The sequence below is a fragment of the Somniosus microcephalus genome, unplaced genomic scaffold (genome assembly GCF_052327205.1).
Source record: "Somniosus microcephalus isolate GS21.2 unplaced genomic scaffold, FLI_Smic_1.0 unresolved_chr2, whole genome shotgun sequence".
NCBI lineage: Eukaryota > Metazoa > Chordata > Chondrichthyes > Squaliformes > Somniosidae > Somniosus > Somniosus microcephalus.
This window is the reverse complement of record NW_028225180.1, coordinates 69976156-69983923: the sequence shown is the minus strand read 5'-3', so window position 1 is coordinate 69983923 and position 7768 is coordinate 69976156. Positions and strand designations below refer to the sequence as shown.

The following is a 7768-nucleotide window of genomic DNA, read 5'->3' as shown; positions in this document are numbered from 1 at the left end:
GCTCCGCTTCCCTGGGGAAGTTGTACTGTTTTTGGGGTCGGGCCATGGGGTCCCCGTCTACTCTGACCTCAAACCCGGTGACCCTCCCGCAATCGTGTTTGTGAGTGGCAAACGTAGTCAGGTGGTCTGACACAAATGCCTGCAGATCTTGTGGGACACTTGCGACCATGAGCTCAAGGTCATAGCCCTCTTTTGGCTTCACGGTACACAGGGTCCCTTTCCCTTCCTTTTCTGGGATGATGACTGTCTTGCCTCTCTTACCCGTGCTCGCTCCCCAGAGACAGTGATTTCTAAGATCCACGAGAATCCCGTGTTCCACTAAGAAATCGGACCCAAGGATCCCTTTAACCACCCTCCACCTCCCACTTCATCAGTATACACTTCCACGTGGTGCAGAGTGGTCCTAAATGAATGGAGAGAGGGATAGAGAATGCGCCAGCCTGTTCTTTACCTGTGAAGCCCGACAGAATATATGGAACCCCGGTGGACAGAGGTGAGGTGGTGGGGTTGGCTGTGTGGATCACGGTGCACGATGCCCCCGTATCCAACAGATAGGTCCCCCTTTCCTACTCTACTTCCATCTCCACGAGGGGTCGTCTCCATAAATCATATCGCAGCGAACACAGGTAAATGGGCTGCGCTGGCTCTAGTCATTGGGGTGAAACGGTCGGGTTTGTGAGAACGACAGGACTGGTGGTGGCTGCTACCCTCCCCTGCGAGATCATAAGAGACCGCATTGGCTCTAAAATAGACTCTATTGTAGCGGGATCCATAGCTGCACCGGTTCCCTTTTCTGGGGCGGCGGCCTGGGCTTGGGCTTGGGCTGTGGGAGATCTTCCCTTATTATCCTTCCACGGATTTTTACAGTCCCTGCGTCAATGTCCATCTTTCCCACACCCGTAGCAATTGAGCTTGGCTTGGGGAGGGCGATTCCCCTCCTGATGCCACTCCTTTTTGCTTGGAGCTGCGGGTTTTGCCTCATGCACTTTTCCCTTAGAGGGAGGTGCCTCCTGACTCCTGCAATTCTTGTATGCAATGGTGAGCTATCGGAGCACTGTCTCCTCTGTGGTACCGGGACCTTGGGGGTCAAACCAAGATTTGGCTTGGGCCTGTATCTGTGGCGAGCTGTTGGCAACCAGGCAGCGGAGCCAATGAACCCGCTGGACATTGTTCATTGCGGCTCATTCCGGCATGCCCAGACAGCTGTACCGATACACTGGCCACAGCCTTTCTGCGAAAACCCGTGGGGGTTCTCCAGTTAGCTGCACAGGCCCTTCCACATGGAACAACGGATTGCCGTCATCAACCCCCATAACCACCCGGACCTCGTCCCTGAGCTCCACATACCCTTTCCATCCCCTCTTACTCCTGTCCGAGAGGCACTTAAGGATTGTGCTATCCAGTGAGAACAGCAACATCTTCGCCTGTTCAAGATCATCACAATCATTGATGGCGGCTGTCTCCTCTATCTCCCTGAAATGGACTGAGGGTTCTCCCTTCTCGGTGAGTTTTGGGAGGTGGCTCACCATCGCTCTGAGGTGTTGGGCACCGTGTGGCAGCATGATTTGGTTCAGGCGGGGTCCGCCCGCGCCATTTGCGTCGGTAGGACCGTACCTCTGGTGCCGAGTAGGACACATTGGTGCCGGCTCCGGCTTTACTACCAGGGTTTGTTCCACCTCTGGTTCTACTTCGGCTTCCTCCCCTTCGACCACCCCCCCTTCGGGCCAAACCTCGTTATAGCTCGGCAGTACTGAGGGTTAAGTGGCAGGTGCCACAACTATTTCGTGTGGAATCGGTCTTTTGGATTCCTTCAGGAAGTCTATTTGACTCGTTTTTGGGCTTACGAGGCATACCATGCCTTTGGCCTTTGCCAAGGCCATTCTTAGGTCTTCTAATGCCTTCTGGCAGGGGCCGTGGTCTGCGCTCTCAAACCCATTCTCAATGGCCAGCTTGTAAGCTGCCTTGACCTCTACTACTCTCTCCTCCTGCACTCTTAGCTGTTGTGCGATGCAGGCGCTTTTCTCCCGTACCCTCGCTTCATCCAACTTTGCCTCAGTAGCCTGACATTCCAGGTACTCTATTTTAGCCTGATGTTGGCTGGCTACAGTTTGGCGTTCCTGATTCAGCGTGTGAAGCGCTGCGATGAGTTTTTCCCCACCCATGGCCTTTTCCTCTATCTCTGAAGCCTGGGTTCTGATTTTCACTGCCTGCGCTGCAACGACCTTGTCCAAAATCTGGACTTGTCTTTTGTAGCACATCAGCCACACTGCCTTCTCGACTGACTTCTTATGTTCTTTGCTCTCTGTCCACCTGATGGCTGCATCTACCAGACGCTCATCCAGTAAGAGATCGGAAATCCACTGCTTAGTGAGATTTACCTCACCAAAAACATAATCTGCTATCCTCTCATCCATAACATTTCGTCCATTTAAACCTGGGCCTAATACATTGCAATCCTGCTGACAGTGTCCTGCCGCGGCCGCCATTTTCTGTAAGGGGTTCTTAGATCGCAGAGGTTTCTCTCTCTAGAGGCCTCTCTCTCTTGCACAGTAAAACCTTGAGTGGTTTGACCCACTCGCCCCTTAGGTTATATACACTGGACTTTGAGGCAGGAACTACAATGCAGAGAATACTCTATAGACCAAGTTTAATGAAAACGACATTAAATTTTATTGCACAAAGGAACAAAATTGAATGTAAGCCAATAAGGTACATGGGAGGGAAAAACAAATCATAATACAGTACTGACCAACCTATATTCAGGCATGTTATACTTTACAAAAGTCATCTCGAAATGGGGAAACACACGGAACATCGAGGGATAACAACTCATAATTAATTATATCCAAAATGCCCACCCCCTAAGCCTAGCTAGATCAGATTACGAGGGGCCAGAAACATGCTCACCAATCCAATGAGAAAGTATAAGATTTTGAAAGGTCTGCGTTTTGATCCTCTCAGGTGTCCTGTCTCCACATGGTCAACGCTGCAGGCTGTGACTCTCTCTCTTCTTCCTCGAGCTGAAGGTCATGGACAGGCTGGATGATGGCGGGCCTGGATGGCAGCGTGGACGGAGTCCACCTATTTGATCATGGTCAAATAGGTTTCTAAACAGAGCCCAGCTGGTTTACCATTTTCAGATAGGTTTCTTCTGAAGGGCTGCTGTCCTTCATCTCATCAACGGCCCGGGGTTTGCCGATGATCTCCCGATGGTTACCCCGGGGCGGGACGCAGACTCAAATCACCTTCTTGGCTGGTCTCCGGGTTGACGTTCCTCCACGTCTCTCGAACAAAAAAACAAGCTAGCTCAAAAAGCTACCAGCTACAAGCTCCAGGCTGCAAGCTACCAGCAAAAAGCTACAGATGGCTACCCCGGGATTCCATTATACTTTTCCGTGGAGGACCTTATCTCCCGCCAAATCAAGGTTAGTCTTTGTTTAACTTTTGGCGGGCTTGTAGCACAGCGGGGTAGTCTTTGTTTTTAAAGTATCTTCGAATGGCCGGTAATGGTGCTTGATGTTTCCCCTGTGAATATGAAACTGTTTCCCTTTGTCTGGGTAAACATTTTGATGGACTTTATCTACAGGCCGATCTGATCAGATCTGCATCCAATCTATATGTATGGGGTTCTGTCTGGTTTCGTTTTCCCTGAAACTGCCTTCCAGAACCTACTGTGGGCTGAATCCACAAAAGCTGTCTGAGGACTGCAGGAACCATTTTAAGGTGTCCCAAAAGCTGGTCACGGGGTCTGGCGCCCAATTTTGTGTCCCTTTTTCTGGGCTTCTTTCAAAACAATCTTTAAAAGTTATGCCTTTTCTGCCAATAGACACTTATAGGACAATGTTCAATTTTGCGCAACTTACATATCCCCCCACCCCTCAGTTCCGACCTCCAGGAAGGGGGGCAGGCAGACCAAAGGGCCTCCCCTTTTCTGCTTTTAGTTCATCCTCTAATTTTTCAGAGTTTTCTGTTGCCGTTTTATAACGAAGCACATGCCTTTCGAGTCTGGCAAAATTTTGTTCAACAGTGGCAATATTCTGTTCTGCCTTACACTTTAAACTTGTACTCACTCAACTGCCTATCCGCATCTCTCTGCATTTCAAGAATTTGTAGATCTATGCCATTTTTGTATTTCTCTTCTCCTTCTGATAAGGAATCCCGCAATTCACTGAGTGAAACATCTGGATCCAGAATGCTACTCGTATCCCCACTCCCTCGTCGAGCAGATGATCCCCCAAGTGAGGCCAGTGCCACTGCCGACAACCCTGCAACTGCATTTCACGAAGCAGGCCGAGAAAACGATTCAGCCTTCTCATCCAACTCTTTTTTTTTCTAGTCGATCAGAATGTGTGAGCACATTCTCAACCTTAAAATTGTTCTGTCATTCCTCTTCCAACTGCAATTTCATCTTTCTGATATGTGCAAGTAATTCTACCTTTTCATCGGCCAGTTTCTTTAGCCGCACATCTAGTGGTCCATCTCCTGCACATTCAAGCACTTGAGCGGCCTCTTGAGACACAACTGTAATTGCACCAACAACTGGTTCATGGTTTGCATCACCATTAGGTGTGCCTTCTGGGATTATCACCAAACCGTGTTTCTCTATAAGCTCGTCTCTTTGCCGAATACCCTCTTTTAGTTCTTCTACTTTATGTTGTGACACACTACACGTATGTTTTTGTCATTCCAGTTCCTTAGATTTTTTCCTCATTTTCTCTATATAGCTCTTCCATTTGCTCCTCCAATTCCTCAATAACATGTTTTAGTGTATCCACTTGGTAGACGAAGTTTGATTTTTCATTGTCTAGTTGTGCATTGGAGAGCATAGCTTTTTTTTATAAATGGGCCTCCATTGCTCCACCAAAGGGTTTCCAACAATGTGTGTTTTGTCCTCCCAGCCACCAGAGGGCTAAAGCCAGCATTTTCCACCATATGCAATCAACCACCACCCAGACCGAGGGGTGTGTTGATGCGAGCTGAGCGGGGGTGGAGGACACAAGCACAGTCACAAGATTGGTACATGAAATATAGCAGTTAGCTGTGTTTTATTTTTAGAAAACGGGGGAAAATGTTCACATCTATCAACATCCAATAAATCAGTTTTCTCCAAAAACAATAAGCCAGGGTTACTTTACCACTGGATCTTACTCCTCAGGTACTGGCCCTGTCCTGGGCCTCTCCTCAGGCCCTCAGAACTAAACAATATTTTCCACCCGGGTTCCATAGCAGACCTCTCTGTAACAGCTGCAAGCTGGGCCCCAGTAGCAGCCTTGGCCTTGTCCTGGCTTTCTCCCCAGGTACTGACCCTGTCCTGGGCCTCTCCTCAGGACCTGGCCCTCTTCTCAGGCACTGGCCCTCTTCTCCGGCACTGGCCCTCTTCTCAGGCACTGGCCCTCTTCTCCGGCACTGGCCCTGAAGGGGTGCTCTATTTTGCCTTTTGAACTCCTGAGCTAATGGGTAGATTTGCCTCAGGTGTGTTGGAGGTGGGTGTGGCCTTCACCTAAATTGGAGTGAGAGGCGGACTTTGTCTCCATCTGGTGGCCACATACCGGCCATCCACCACAAACCACCCCCATAGCTCACAATGTGTAGAGGTAGCACTGAGGCAGGAGGGGGATGGGCACAACTATTGTAAGTGTAGGGGTAACACTGGGACAGGAGGGGCATGGTCACACCTTGTTGTAAGTGTAGGGGTAGCGCTGGGACAGGAGGGGTACGGTGAAATCTCATGTCAGTGTAGGGGTAACAATTGGACAGGCGGGACATGGACATATCTTGTTTAAATATAGGTGTGGTGTGGAGATGCCGGTGTTGGACTGGGCTGTGCATTGAGTGCTGCTAGAGTTTGGTAAGAGGGAGAAAAGTCATTTAAGTGTATTTTGTGAATTTTAGTGTGTTTAAAAGTTAATTATTTGAAGTGTGTTTAATTTTTAAGTGTATATTAAACTGTTGGGGAGTTTAACCCGGAAGTAGAATCCGGGTATAAAAGGGGCGGGACTAGTGCTTGTGCACGGAGTGCTGTGCATTGAGTGCTGCTAGAGTTTGGTAAGAGGGAGAAAAGTCATTTAAGTGTATTTTGTGAATTTTAGTGTGTTAAAAAGTTAATTATTTGACGTGTGTTTAATTTTTAAGTGTATATTAAACTTTTGGGGAGTTTAACCCGGAAGTAGAATCCTGGTATAAAAGGGGCGGGACTAGTGCTTGTGCACGGAGTGCTGTGCATTGAGCGCTGCTAGAGTTTGGTAAGAGGGAGAGTTCGGGCAAGTGGGAGGTGAGGGTGTGTTTTTTGTTCTGTTTTCCCCACTCCCAGTGCTACTGCTACAAAGAACATAGATGTGACGGTGCCCCTCCTGTCCCAGCGCTACCCCGAAACTTACACTAGATATGACCGTACCCCTCCTGTCTCAGTGTTACCCCTGCAGTGCCACTAGATGTGACCATGCCCCTCCTGTCCCTGTGCTACCCATACACATACACTAAATGTGACCATGCCCCTCCTGCCCAGTGTTACTCCTACAGTCCCACTAGATGTGACTGTGCCCCTCCTGTCCCAGTGCTATCCCTAGATGTACACTAGATGTGACCATGCACCTCCTGTTTAGTGCTACCCATACACAGACACGAGATATGAAAGAGCCCCTCCTGTCCCAGTGTTATTCCTACACTTACACTAGCTCTGACCGTGCCCCTCCTGGCCCAGTGCTAACCCGACACATACAATAGATGTGAACACGCTTAGACAGCACTGCGGAAGCATAGCAGTGAGACGAGTCAACCAAACAGGCCCCACAGACAGTATTCAAGGAGGAGGTTGGTGATCAGCTGGTTGGTTGGTTTTCTTCCTTCTCTTTTATTCCTTTAAGTTGGTAAGTCCTATTGAATAGTGGTGTAATAGTATCATCTACATCGGGGCAGAGGGCCTTCATAACTAATAATAATAAATTTAATTAATTACATAGATATGGGTGAACAGGTGATGTGTCACTGTTGCGAAATGTGGGAGCTGGTGGACCCCATTGAGGCTCACGGTGATTACATTTGCGATAAGTGTTTGCTGCTAGAGGAACTCAAGCTCCATGTTAAAGAGCTTGAGACCGAGCTTCAGACACTGCGACACATCAGGGAGGGGGAGAAGTTCCTGGACTCTATGTTTCAGGAGATGGTCACACCTATGAAGTTAATTACTGCAGATGTAGTCCGTGGTCAGGGACAGGACGGTGTGACTACGAGTGAGGAAGGTACAGGGATTCAGGATGTAGTGTTGAAGGAGACGCAGCCCTTGCTCTTGTCAAGCAGGATCGATGTTCTTACTCCCTGTGTGGGCGGGAGCGGGGACTGCAGGGAGGATGAGCAACCTGGCCACAGCACCGTGGTACAGGGGTCCATTCAAGTGGAGGGAGTAAAAAGAAATGTTGTGGTGGTAGGTGATAGTATCATTAGGGGGATAGATAGGGTTCTCTGCAGTAAAGAGCGGGAGTCCCGAAGGCTGTGTTGCCTGCCCGGTGCCAGGGTTAAGGACATCTCTTCTGGGCTGGAAAGAAACTTGGAGTGGGAGGGGGAGGATCCAGTTGTCGTGGTCCATGTTGGTACAAACGACGTAGATAGGACAAGGAAGATGGTTCTGTTAAAGGAGTATGAGCAGCTAGGGGTCAAATGAAAAAACAGAACCTCAAGGTTAATAATCTCTGGGTTATTACCTGAGCCACGAGCGAATTTGGCTAGGATAAATAAAATTAAAGAGTTAAATGCGTGGCTCAAAGACTGGTGT

The 7768-nt window shown here is 49.0% G+C and overlaps 1 pseudogene; it reads right to left on the bottom strand.

Annotated features, from left to right (window-relative positions):
- Positions 1-3878: 3878 nt before the first annotated feature.
- LOC147092794 (leucine-rich repeat flightless-interacting protein 2 pseudogene) lies at positions 3879-4826 on the bottom strand (annotated as a pseudogene).
- Between the last annotated feature and the right edge of the window lie 2942 nt (positions 4827-7768).